The sequence below is a fragment of the Cebus imitator genome, unplaced genomic scaffold (genome assembly GCF_001604975.1).
Source record: "Cebus imitator isolate Cc_AM_T3 unplaced genomic scaffold, Cebus_imitator-1.0 Scaffold39, whole genome shotgun sequence".
Classification (NCBI taxonomy): domain Eukaryota; kingdom Metazoa; phylum Chordata; class Mammalia; order Primates; family Cebidae; genus Cebus; species Cebus imitator.
This window is the reverse complement of record NW_016107354.1, coordinates 5,128,247-5,140,590: the sequence shown is the minus strand read 5'-3', so window position 1 is coordinate 5,140,590 and position 12,344 is coordinate 5,128,247. Positions and strand designations below refer to the sequence as shown.

The following is a 12,344-nucleotide window of genomic DNA, read 5'->3' as shown; positions in this document are numbered from 1 at the left end:
CTAAAATGGCTCAGAAGATTGAATTAGTATAGAACAACATTAAAATAGTTTCTATAAATTTATGCTTTATCTTCAAGAAGGTAGAGTATGCTAAGAAGGTAGAAGAAAGAACATGTGAAGACACTATAGATATATTTTTAAAAGACCCAAATTGAACAGGGAAAGATATAGCCTACAAGGCTGAAGTGAGAATATATTAGATAGCACTCACAGCAGACTAGATATTGCAGTAGAAAGTTTTAGTGAACTTGAAGACATAGAAATATAAATTATTCAAAATAAAATAAAATTTTAACCAAAAATGGGAGGAAAATGAATAGAGAATGAGTGAGCTGTGGGAAATTTTCATTCAGCCCAATATGCATGTAATTGGAATCCTTAAATGAGAGAAGAATGAGTGAATAAGAAATAGTATTTGAAGAAATAATAGCTAAAATCTTTTAAAATTTGGTGAAAACAATAAATAGATCTAAAAAGCTGAAATAATCCAAATGAGAATAATCATTATAATAAGTTATAATATGCTATATCTAATATTAAATATTAAATAATAATATGCTATATTAGATATAGCATATTGTATGCTATTATATAGCATATTATATGCACATAGCATATTATATGCATAGTGTATATTTTGTAGGCTCTATCTCTAATATTATAACCTAATATTAGGTTATAATATGCTTTATGTATGCTCTTTGTAAAGCATATTATAACCTAATTGCTTAAGACAGATCATAAACAGAAAAATTTTGAAACCACAATTGATAATAGAGGAGCAAAGATAAGAATGACAGCAGACTTATCATCAGAAAGAATACAAACCAGGAGGCAGTGGAACAAAACTGGGGCTAGAGGAATGGTGGACCAAAAAAACTATTAACCAAGAATTTTATATCCTGCAAGAAATACTTTTTCAGATGCACAGGAGCTGAAAGAATTCAACACTGGTAGATGTATATGCTACAAGAAATTTTAAAAGTTTTTCAGTCAGAAGAAAAATGATACTAAATAGAAATCTGAATTTACACAGAGGAATAAAAAATGCAAGTAATAGCTTCTATTTTCTGCTTCATTGATTAATAGAGTAGCACATAGCCCATCATCTCTGTGTCTTCCACTCTTCAACCCAATCATGAAATCTTCCTTTTCTAAACTTACTCGGAAAACTTGCATGAAGAGGTTGAGAAAGTGGATTGGATGTTAACGTTGGAGCTTCTGAAATATATGAAGAAAAATATACTTTTCTTCAGAGACCTTTTCTACTTTATGATGAAAGCAGTGTTCAAACTTTCCATTTTATGTGTGTGCTGGAGTATTTCATTGCTCACTAATCTTGGGTACACCACAATAGGGCACTCTTCTACCAAAAAGATGTGCATAATAAGATAGCTTCTAATTTGGACACAGGAGTTTATATAGTCTGCTGTAGTAGCCAAGGTATACAGGAAAACTATTTGCCTTCCTTACAGTACCTAGCTCTACCCACTTAAGAAATGTTTTTCTTGTCTTTACTCATCTACTCTCAGTAAAATTTAGTAATTTATTCTTCACAAATGATGGACATAGCCAGGAAGTCTCTATTTAATTAAATATGTGTAGCAATAAGTGACCTTAAAATTGCTAATAGACCCCTATGAAGGCCAGTGCAGTTTCTAAGGCATCTGCAAACGTTTCTATTCTGGTGCATGTCCTTGCAATTCAAATCCTGAATAATGTGATATGTTGCATTTTTTTTTTGAGATCACATCATATTGTGATCCTGATTGAATTCATCCTTGATTGAAGATGAACATAAGTGTGACATATCCCTTCAATTTGTAATTTAAAAAGGAGTTTGAGACAAGCCTGGCCAAAGTGGTGAAACCCAGTCTCTACTAAAAATACAAAAGTTAAGTGCCTGTTGTGGCAGTCACCTGTAATCCCAGCTACTTGGGAGGCTGAGGTAGGAAAATTGCTTGAACCCAACAGGTGGAGTTTGCAGTGAGCTGAGATTGTGTCATTACACTCCAGCCTATGCAACAAGAGTGAAACTCCATCTCAAAAAAAAAAAAAAATGCAGATCAAGTACTGATCTGGAGAATGCAGGATGTCTCCACTACTTCCTGAGGAACATCTGGAGTACAGGAAATCTACTACTGCCTTGATCTATTTCAATGCTTCCTTGGTGGCTGTTAACCACATTTCCTCTTTGACACACTTCCTGTGAATGACTATGGTATCTCTCATTGAAGCTGAATCCAATTTTGAATTTTCCTTTTAAAATATATGTGCCCAAAATAGGGGCTGAACAAGGCCTTCCCTTTCTTAACATGGATCCTTAAAAAAATATGCCTCTTATCTAGTTCCTGGTGTAATCTTATTAATGAGCAATGATAAATACTCCTCTTTATGTTACCTATCCTATGTATTCCAAAATTCCATATAATTGCTGTAAAAACTGTTAGGTCTCATACTTCTACTTTTAATTGTGAAAGAAATGTCAAGAAATTATCTGGGCATTACATGGATCTTCCTCTGGTCCTGTGGAAAAATCTGAAATAACTCATAAACCAAGCCCTAATGGTATTTCTTCAGTAAAAAGTTGGCAAGATGCTGCCTTTAGCCTTACTATACAAGGTAAAACTGTGATCTTTTTCTCCTCTGCTTTTAATAACATAAATATACCTAGAAATACTTATATATAGGCTTAAAAATTTCAAAGTGAGCTTCAAAGTACATCAAATGATGTTTCATTGAAGAAGAATGAAACATCATCTTAAGAAGAATTCTCTTAACATTAATAAGAGAATTATTTTTTCTCTTGTTAATGTTAGAGTATCTCATGACCTTATTAATTATACACAGGTGTATAATGTTTTCCTTTTCCTCTGAATCAAATAGGTTTACCTTATATTTATCATGAGACTATGGATAGGAATCTATTTATGGACAAATAACTTGGGAACCTGTACAAAAAATTGCTCTGATCTTGGTGTTATTCTAGAAAAGTCTTTATTTTAACCTATTTTATTCCCTTCTCTAAAAATACAAATATTCCCTAAAAATAAAACTAACTTTTGGTTAGATTACTTCTTCTCTACATCTAAGAAGCATTTTGAGAGTTCAATCCTATATTGTGCTTCCTCATCCCCTATTCCTGGAAATCATGTCAAATCTTGAGTAAATATGTCTGTGGTCTCAGGCTTAATGGACTTGGTCATTATGCGTACCTGCAGAAACTCCTATCCTGAGAGAACCACAAGACTCTTGGAAAATTTCATTGAGGCAAAGATTTCATGTAGTTTTAGGTTTTAGGAAAATTTTACCATGATAGCTGAAAAAAATTGCTAAACAGGAGGATATAGAAAGATTAAAAGTTATATATATATATATATATATCAAAATACCTGCAATACCCCAAAATAAAGATTTTTAAATGAAATACAAAATAAACATAGGGAGAATATACAAAACCAAGAATTAGTACTTTCAACAAACTAGTAAAATTTACAAGCTCTGGCAAGCTTGATCAATACAAAAAACAAAAGCTCAAAAATACCAGAAATCAGTAATAGAACATAATTCAGATTAGGTAGAATTTAAAAGGTAATAAGGGGATGTTTTGAAATTTGTATGCTAATAAGTAATTGAAACATGAATTAAAATACAATTTACCAAAACTGACTCTAGAAATAAAAGGTGAATGGGGCAATAATCTCTAAATAAATTGAATTGGTACTTTTAAAAACCTTCCCATTAAGCACACTAGAGGATCTTATTGAGAAGTTTTACTGATTATTCAAAATATTTCTATCTTACAAATTATTCCAAAAAGAAACCTTTATAACTTTTATTAAGAAGATAGTGTAACTTTATTCCAGATCCTAACATAGATAAAATAAGAAAGAAATTTGATTAATGACCAGGAGACACTGCAGAGGTCTTCTGCCTGAAGTACATTCTTCACGCTAAGTCTATTTGCATTCAAGGAACAAATATAAAGACCTTAGAATACATTTATTCCACTCAATTAAACGTTATTATTGTCATAGATTTTAATTTAAGCTATTTTTCTTAATCTACAAAGTACTTACTACTGATTTATACAGTGCAAAACCTTTTTTACTCTTCATTCCTTCTTGCATTTCAGACCTTCTTTTTTCAGTCGCATTTTTTTCTGCTCAAAACACATTCTTTGGAGTTTTCTTTAGTGACAGTTGTTTGGTGACAAATTCTTTTAGCTGCTGCTTATCTAAAAGTGTCATTCTCCCTTTATTCTTGAAAAATGGTTCCAAATAGTTACTTTCTCTTACTATGTGGTCAGCAGAATAATGCTCCCATCCCAAAGTTGTCCACACCGTAATGCCTGGAACCTGTTAATAGGTTACATTACATGGCAAAAAAAAAAACTTGTAGATATAATTAAGGCTATTGACCTTTGAAAAAGAGTATACTGGAGTATCCAGGCGGGTCCAATCTAACTAAAGGGGCCTTTCAAAGCAGAGAACTTCCAGTGCCTTCAGTCAGAGATATGTAGCAGCAGCAAGAGAGATACAGCAAAAGGGAAGATCAAAAGATTTCAAGCATGAGAAGACTTTGAGGTTCTATTGCTGGCTTTAGATAGAGGACCAGAGAGAGGCCTCCAGGATCTAACAGCTATCCCCAAGCTGACAGCCAGCAAAGAAACAGGAACTTCAGTCTTACAACTGCAAGGAACTGGATTATGCAAACAATCATATGAGCTCGAAAGTGAATTCTTCCCAGACCCTTCCAATAAGAGCCCAGCTGAAATCAAGACAGCTTGATTTCAGCTTTGTAAAACTCAGAGCAGAGAAACAAGCTGAGCCCACCTGGACTTCTGACCCACAGAACTGTAAGCTGAAAAACTTGTGTGTTTTTAAGCTGAAAAACTTGTGATAATTTCTTATCTTGTGACAATAGAAAACGAATGCACAATATGTTGACAGTATCATTTCACTTACAGCTTTTACTTTTGCTATTGAGAAACTGGCTGTTTTTCAATTATCATTTCTTTTAAAGTAATTTGGTTTTTTTCCCCTCTATCTTTAAGATCTTGTCATTGTCTTTGATGTTCTGCAGTTTCACTTTTATATGTAAACATATGGATTTGTTTTTATTCTTCTTATGGGAAATCATCACAGTTTCTGAATGGGAGCATGATGATGATGTCATTTATCAATGTTAGAAGTTTTTGAGCCCTTACATCTTCAGATATGATCTCTGGCCGATTCTCTCCTCCTCTTCAGAATTCCAGTTTCATACATATTAAACTGGTTGATTCTGTGTTCAATTTTTCTTAATCTCTCTTTCATATTGTCCACAAATACTCTCAAATGTATACTTTTTCGGCTGTATCTTCCAGTTCATCAGTTCACTTTTTAGCTGCTTCTAATCTGCTAAATAGTGAATTATCCATTGAATTAAATAGATCTATTGAATTCTCATTTCAATTATTTTATTTTTTATTAACTTTAGGAGTTCCATCGTTTCTATTTTAAATCTGTCTGGTCATTTTTAATACTTTTGCCCTTTGCAAATATTGTGATTCCTTTTGTATTTCTCTAAAAATTAAATCTTCTTATTTATATTCTGTATCTGACAAGTCAGATATCTATATTCAGTGTAGGTCTAGCTCTTCTGAGTTTTTCCTTGTCTTTTTCAGAGTGCTATATTTTTCTTTGTTTCTCATTGGTATTTTGGACTGAGTTCATATGTCTTGGAGTTTTGTCTGTGGAAGTGCTTTGAGGCCTTTGAAATTGTTTTTTCCATAGAGAATTGTGCTTTCCTCTAATTAAAGAACCACTTTAATCAAAATTATTGGGCTGGAGATTGTGTGTGTGTGTGTGTGTGTGTGCGCGCGTGTGTGTGTGTATCACCCAGATAATCTAAATTTAGGCTGAAAAATCATGTGAGGGCCATCTTAGGGCACAACTTTTCCTCTCTGTTGGTGCTAAGAATCAAGACCGGCAGTTTTCCTTTCGGCCTCCTGGGTCAGATGATTGGGTTTATTTCTAACTCACCCTTATGCTGAGAACAAAATCCTTTAGAGCCCCAACGTTTTGTTGGGAGCTTCTCTTTGGACTCAGTATGTCCAGCAGTCTCTGGACTTTGTTTTCATCAAATAGTATTATTCAAGGCTGTTTTCCACCTGGTTTAGCAAATGCCTTTATGTTAAAAACCTGCCTCGTGGATTTTTACTTTCATTTGGTTCATGGCTTTTTATTTTTTTGCCAGCTCATTAGAGCATTTAATAAGATGTTGTATATAATTTATTCACTGTTTTCCATTGTTTTCAGTGAGTGTCAATCAGGGTACCTCATCTCTGTCTTATTATTAGAAATGGAAGATCCAGGCACCTTATCCTTCTACAAGATAAATTCTCCAAGGGGAGGCCAAGCTGCTACTTGCCTATTTTACTCTCTCTGGAATACCTTCTGAGGAACTAGGACCCAGAAAGATGGGAGCCCTGTCTTGCACTCCAGTAACTTGATAGGCTTACTTGTCTGCTTCAGCCTGCTAGCTCTACTTGTTGCCTCCCTGAGGTACAATCCCACTGTTCCCACTATGCCAAATATCCTGCCATGCCTGCTCTGCAGTTCTGATCTTCCTCACCCCCATTACATGAACCCAAATCAGTCCAGCCTGATTCTCACACCTGTACGTAAGTATAGAAGTAGATTAGACCTTAAGTCCCTGAGTGCACTTGATTTTTAATTGCTCATTTCTTTTCTGGGAGCTCTACCCCATTTTCCTACTAATTTTTCCATCTTTCCCAATATTCTCCAAAGTTCTGTGTCTTAACTTGTCCTAGAACCAAGTGCTGAACACAATAGTTTCCAGGATGCAGCATGTAGTGAGAAAGGAAGAAGCTCAAACTTTGGACCCTTGAATACCAAAGTTTACATTTCAGATCTTCCACTTGTTAATTACCACCTAACTTCCCTAAGTCTCTATTTTCTCATTTGTAAATATATCTTTGTCAGACTGTACCACAGATAATAAAGTGTCTAATTCAAAATAGGTACTTAATTTAAAATGCCTGAAACTGTAAAACGAAGATTATGGAGTTTATGTGGTCAATATTGTGTTACTTTATATTTTAAAGACTATAATTTAAGTAATTACAGAAAGAATGAGAAGTCCTTGCTGTTACATATCAGCTCTGATATAAGAAACTGTTATAAACTAGCAAAGGTCAAAATAGAACAGCAGCTAATGTGGGGTATGGAAAGGACTAAAAACGAGCACATAAAAACTAAAGCTAAAACTCAGAATGTGACATAACAAGAAAACCTGGATCAGAACCAGGCATACACAGGAAGACACTGAAGGACAAGGAAGTTAAGAAACTTGTCCAGGATCAAGCAAGCAACAGACCAGTCTGGCTCCAGAAGCCAAATTCTCAGTCTCTTGAATATGCTGCTTCTACAATGTGAGCAAACTTCTTTGCTCAGAGTTTCCACTATATCAATTATCAGAGTTGATGCATGAAAGAAAACCTAATTTTCACCTTTGACCCAGAGACTCCCACCTTAGAGCTGGGAATCCTTGTGAGGCATTGGTGGATGCCACGGGCACCCAACATCTTTAGATCCTATATTATTTGTAGCTCCTATATATAATTATATTTAAGCTAACTAATAACAAACCATAAGAGGTGCTCCCGGAGCAAGTTGCCCTGACCTCAGGCACAAAACCTTCCTCATCCCATCATCATGTGTTCATGCATCTGGCTCCAGGACTAGATGTGCATGTCTCAAAGGCAGGGAAAGTTTCCTATTCTTCCATTTATTTGTTTCCTAGATCTATCATGTTCTCTGTTACATCAATATAACACAAAAACTATTTTAAATGTATGAATAATAAAAACAATAAGTCACATTTTGTTTTGTACCTTCAAGGTACTAGGCTCTGTATTAGACACATCTTATATATTATTTCTAATTCTTACAACAACCTTGTGAGCTTGATATTATTCTCATTTCATAAAGTATAGAGATATTAAATAATGGCCTCAGGTTAAATAGTGAGTGACTGACTGGGATTTACATCCAGATCTAGATGGCTCCTATACCTGTATTCTGTCTTATGACATCAAAAAAAGACACTAAACATTTACAAAATGAATAAATTAGATCATTACATTTCATCATGAAAGTGCTTCTCAACTGCATTCTGCTGTTGTCTTTTAAGGTACCTAGTCAAAAGCACAATAAATGACATTTACAACCTGTGCCCAGGGAAAGCAGGACTTGTTGGAAACTAGCTTCCAGCATCAAAAAAATAAATAAATAAATAAAAATAGAGAGTGAGCAGGGCTCAGGGTTTTGTGGATGTGGGCTGCCCTCCCTCAGGCAGGCTGGGTTGGGTAAGATCCTCCACCGCCCCACAGCTGTTGGATCCATGCCTACCTTGGATATAAAACCAAAGTTCAGTCAGTTTGGCCTCCTCTTTTTTTCCCACTGATCATACTGCCATTTCCACCTTCAGATTCTCTCTCGCATCAGAGTACAGAGTGGTGGTTCAATTCCAAACACTGGGATTGTGTGAACTTTCAATTGTTTGGTACATAAAGAAAACATAAGTAAAATCTGGTAATTTTTCTTTTAATCCAGCAATTATAATAGGATATAGACAATATTATGTGAGGGAAAGTGAGCATAGGCTTTGAAGTCAGACCAAACTGAATTCCTACCCTAAATCTTCTGCTTAATAGTTATGAAATTTAATTATCTCTTTGAGAACAAGTTTTGCATCAGTAATATGGGCATAACAATATCTTAGAATCAAATTCAAATATGAATATAAACTGTCTTGCACATCAATAAATGCTTATCTCCTTCCCTCATTCTGTTTCTTCGACAGAATATGAGAACTAACTCTCATATTCTTTAGACAAAACGAACTAGACAAAATCGCATTCATAGACAAAAATGAATGAAAGTTGCTTAAAAATCCAATTTCAACTCAAATCATACAACTCATATCAGGAGAGTATGTAGTAAAAGAGAAACAATTTATTGTTTATGTCATAATCAATAGTTCCTTTTCAGGAGAAAAATATTTAATTCTATTATTATCTGTAGAATAGCTTTCAACATGCATACCACAACAAGATTCCTTTAATTTTTTCAGATAGTTCCACTCTTAGAAAAAATTTCCCTGTCAAAGAAACTGTAGCTATTAAGTAACAATTTGCCTTCTTGTCTTTATTAAGCAACAACAAAATTTAATGAATACTAGAGCTTTTGACAGGATGTACCCAGCAAGCCACAAATAAAGGAACTTGGTGTCTTCTTTATTTGAGCTTCCTCCACTGGGCTCCTGGATCTCAGTTAACGTCTTCACAGACTTCCTCACAGATCCAGAGAACTGAGTTGTATTGGAATTTGATTCTGGAATGATGTCCACACAGTAACTTTGTATCTAGAGCCCAGTGGACCAGGAGCTGACGAGATTTTCTTTCTTGCCACACAAAGAACAGAGCAGTTGCTGAGCTGAGCCCTGAAAACAAAGACCTTGTTTTGTATTGTTACCACATGGTCCCTTCCTCTCTCTTTGGAATTTGACAAGCAAATTGGCATTTGTGTTGCTGAGACTATCATAGAATAGTGATTGTTAATTATACCCTAGATGTCCTGCCTCATTCTGCCATGGTTGTATTATGCTAAATGTGTGCAGTGAGCAAAAGATCTTAAATTTGATTTCAAGTTGCATATCTCAGCAGGCTGACAGACCCGCCTCAGGTCAGAGAGCCCCTAAAGGGGTCTACTGGGAGTTCTCCTGCTCCAGAATTTCTGGTTCTAACTTAAACCAGGAAGTATTCAAAGGGTCCAGCAGATGTCAGTATGAATTCTTGAGTCTCTCCTGGTTAAGTATTAACAGATCAAATTACATCACCCACTGCCCTGGCGAGCTGTCTCTAGACAGGGTATTGTAAGAGCTTTAGCTTCAGAGACAGTCGACTCCTCTAATTGGTAAAATTCTAACCTTACATCTCAACCACAAAGGTGGATGAGTGATACAGTCACAATCAATCTTCAAGGGATGAAATAAGTGAATAAAGTGGCTGTTTCTAAAAATAAATCTGTCTATGCCAGCTGTTTTCCTCTGCATAACTGGTCTGGATAGAGTCTCAGCATCTTCAGTCTCTGACCCAGCAGGTTCTCTCTTTATAACCAAAGACAGGCAGGGCTTTAGGTTAATTACAGCTTTAGAACCAACAACCAGAGACAACACTGCCAGTCTTAGGTGTGCTGAGACACTCTTCTGAATATCTTTTCGATTCATTTGGGATAGTTTAATATTTAAAAAGTAGAATAATATAGCAAACATCCATATGTCTACTACCTAGGTTTAACAACTGGTAACATTTTCCCACATGTACTGTAGGTCTTTTATTTTATTATCAATGAAATAAAGGCCTCACATGCTCCTCTTCAATCCTGTTCCCTTTCTGACCTCCCCAGGGATAGACATTGTCTTGAAGTTTATGTATACCTCTCCCATGTGTTTTAGTTTCCTGGGGTTGCCATAGCTAAGTACCATAAGCCAAGTGGCTTAAATAACAGAAATTCATTGTCATACAGTTCTGGAGACTGGAAGTTGGAGATCAAGGGCAGGCAGGGCTGTGCTCCCTCTGAAGGTGCTAGAGAAGGATGGGCTCCAGGCCTCTCTCTAGTTCTGGTAGTTCCTTGACTTGGGGCAGCATAACTCCAGTTTCACATGGCCTTCTCCCTGTGCGTGAGCCTCTATGCCCAAATTTCCTCTTATAAAAAGGACACTAGTCATACTGCTTTAGGGGCCCATCCTCATTTTATGACCTCATTTTAACTAATTATTTCTGCAATAACCCTTTTTCCAAATAAGGTCATATTATGAGATACTGAGGGGAAGGTAGGAGTTCAACATGAATTTTGGGGGCATAAAATTCACCCCATAACACCATCCATGTATTAATACTTTAACAACATATGATTTTCCCATAAACATAATTTAGCATCTTTTATATATTTAACTTTTGTATAAATGGCCTTGTACTGTATATATCTTTTATCATTTTCTTTTTCTTACTCCAACAATATGTTGAGATGCATTCAGATGACACATTTTTCCAATTTATTTATAGTATTTTATTTTATGAATTTACTACTACCAATCTCTTCTCTATATTAACAGTTAAAATATATACAAGGTTCAAAATGTCATCCAATCAGTAAATAATAATGGTTATGTGCATCTTGGGCTTGTATTAAATGAGCTCTCTGTCATCCTTGCCAAGACTATATGGCTTTATAGCTGAGCTTTTTTGATCTTGCAATTTTATAATTTCAGGCCTCACCGGGCTCCAGCATTAAGGAAATATCAGACAAGAAAAGGAGAGCCACTCAACTATTGGAAAATACCATTAAATAACAAAGAAAAGAAGGAAAACATTTTAATTGATAAAGAAACTCTAAAATTTGTGTCTGATGTGGGAGGGCCCTGGGATGACAGGTGAATGTACCAGGCTCAAGGGATAGACCTTTAGGAGGAAGGCAAAGGCCAGAGATCAGCTGTGTGACACGCACCCCCCCACCCCACCCCCACACCCCCCACCCCCTCTTTACTTTCCTGGACTGGTCTTTGGGAAGGAGACCAACCCTGCTGTCTTTTGGTGGCTAGTCACAGAGAGCAGCCAACCTTGCAAAGGAGAGTTAATGAGTAACCTGAAAGCAGCGAAAAGGCTTCCAGGCCCTCCTGCAAGGAAAGGGCCACAACTTCATCTGCAGCTTTTCCCTGTCCCAGGCTTTAGCGATGGCCAACCTGAGATTCAGCAAAGTGAAGGAGGTCTTGATCTTAAAGGCAAATGATACAGCACACTTGAGGTAGGCTTGTGTGGCCAACCACGGGGAGGAGGGGAGGACCCAGTAGCATATCTAAGTACTCCACAAGTCTGTCAAACTCAGATGCCAAGAGACAGATAAAGAAATGGCCTTCCTGGGCGAGTTCTTAGAAAAAGTGAAAATGTCCACTGGTCGCTTGACTCAGAGTTCCCAGCATGGATGGAGCAATGATGGGGTTTCCTGAGGAGCAATCCTGGAGAAAGAGATGTTGACCACCCAGGGCTAATTACCCTTTAATGGTGTTCCATCTGGTTGTGAACACTTTCTGTTTCTTGGGTTTGTTTTTTGTTTGAGACATGATCTTGCTCTGTTGCTCAGGTTGGAGTGCAGTGGCATGATCATAGCTCACTGCAGCCTTGTACTCCTGGGTTCAAGACATCCTTCCACCTCAGCCTTCCAAGTAGCTTGTGTTACAGGCTCTGAACCCAGCTACCTTCTGCTTTTTTGTGCTAC

At 36.3% G+C, this 12,344-nt stretch overlaps 1 long non-coding RNA gene across 2 annotated transcripts in view; it reads left to right on the top strand.

Moving 5' to 3' along the window:
* Positions 1 to 4,686: 4,686 nt before the first annotated feature.
* Positions 4,687 to 12,344, top strand: part of LOC108302255 — a 112,134-nt gene continuing 104,476 nt past the window's right edge. The window contains exon 1 of one of the 2 annotated variants that reach the window (XR_001824271.2): positions 4,687 to 4,858. This is a non-coding gene — a long non-coding RNA (uncharacterized LOC108302255). The remainder of the gene's footprint in view (positions 4,859 to 12,344) is intronic. The other variant, XR_001824272.2, reaches the window with a different exon arrangement.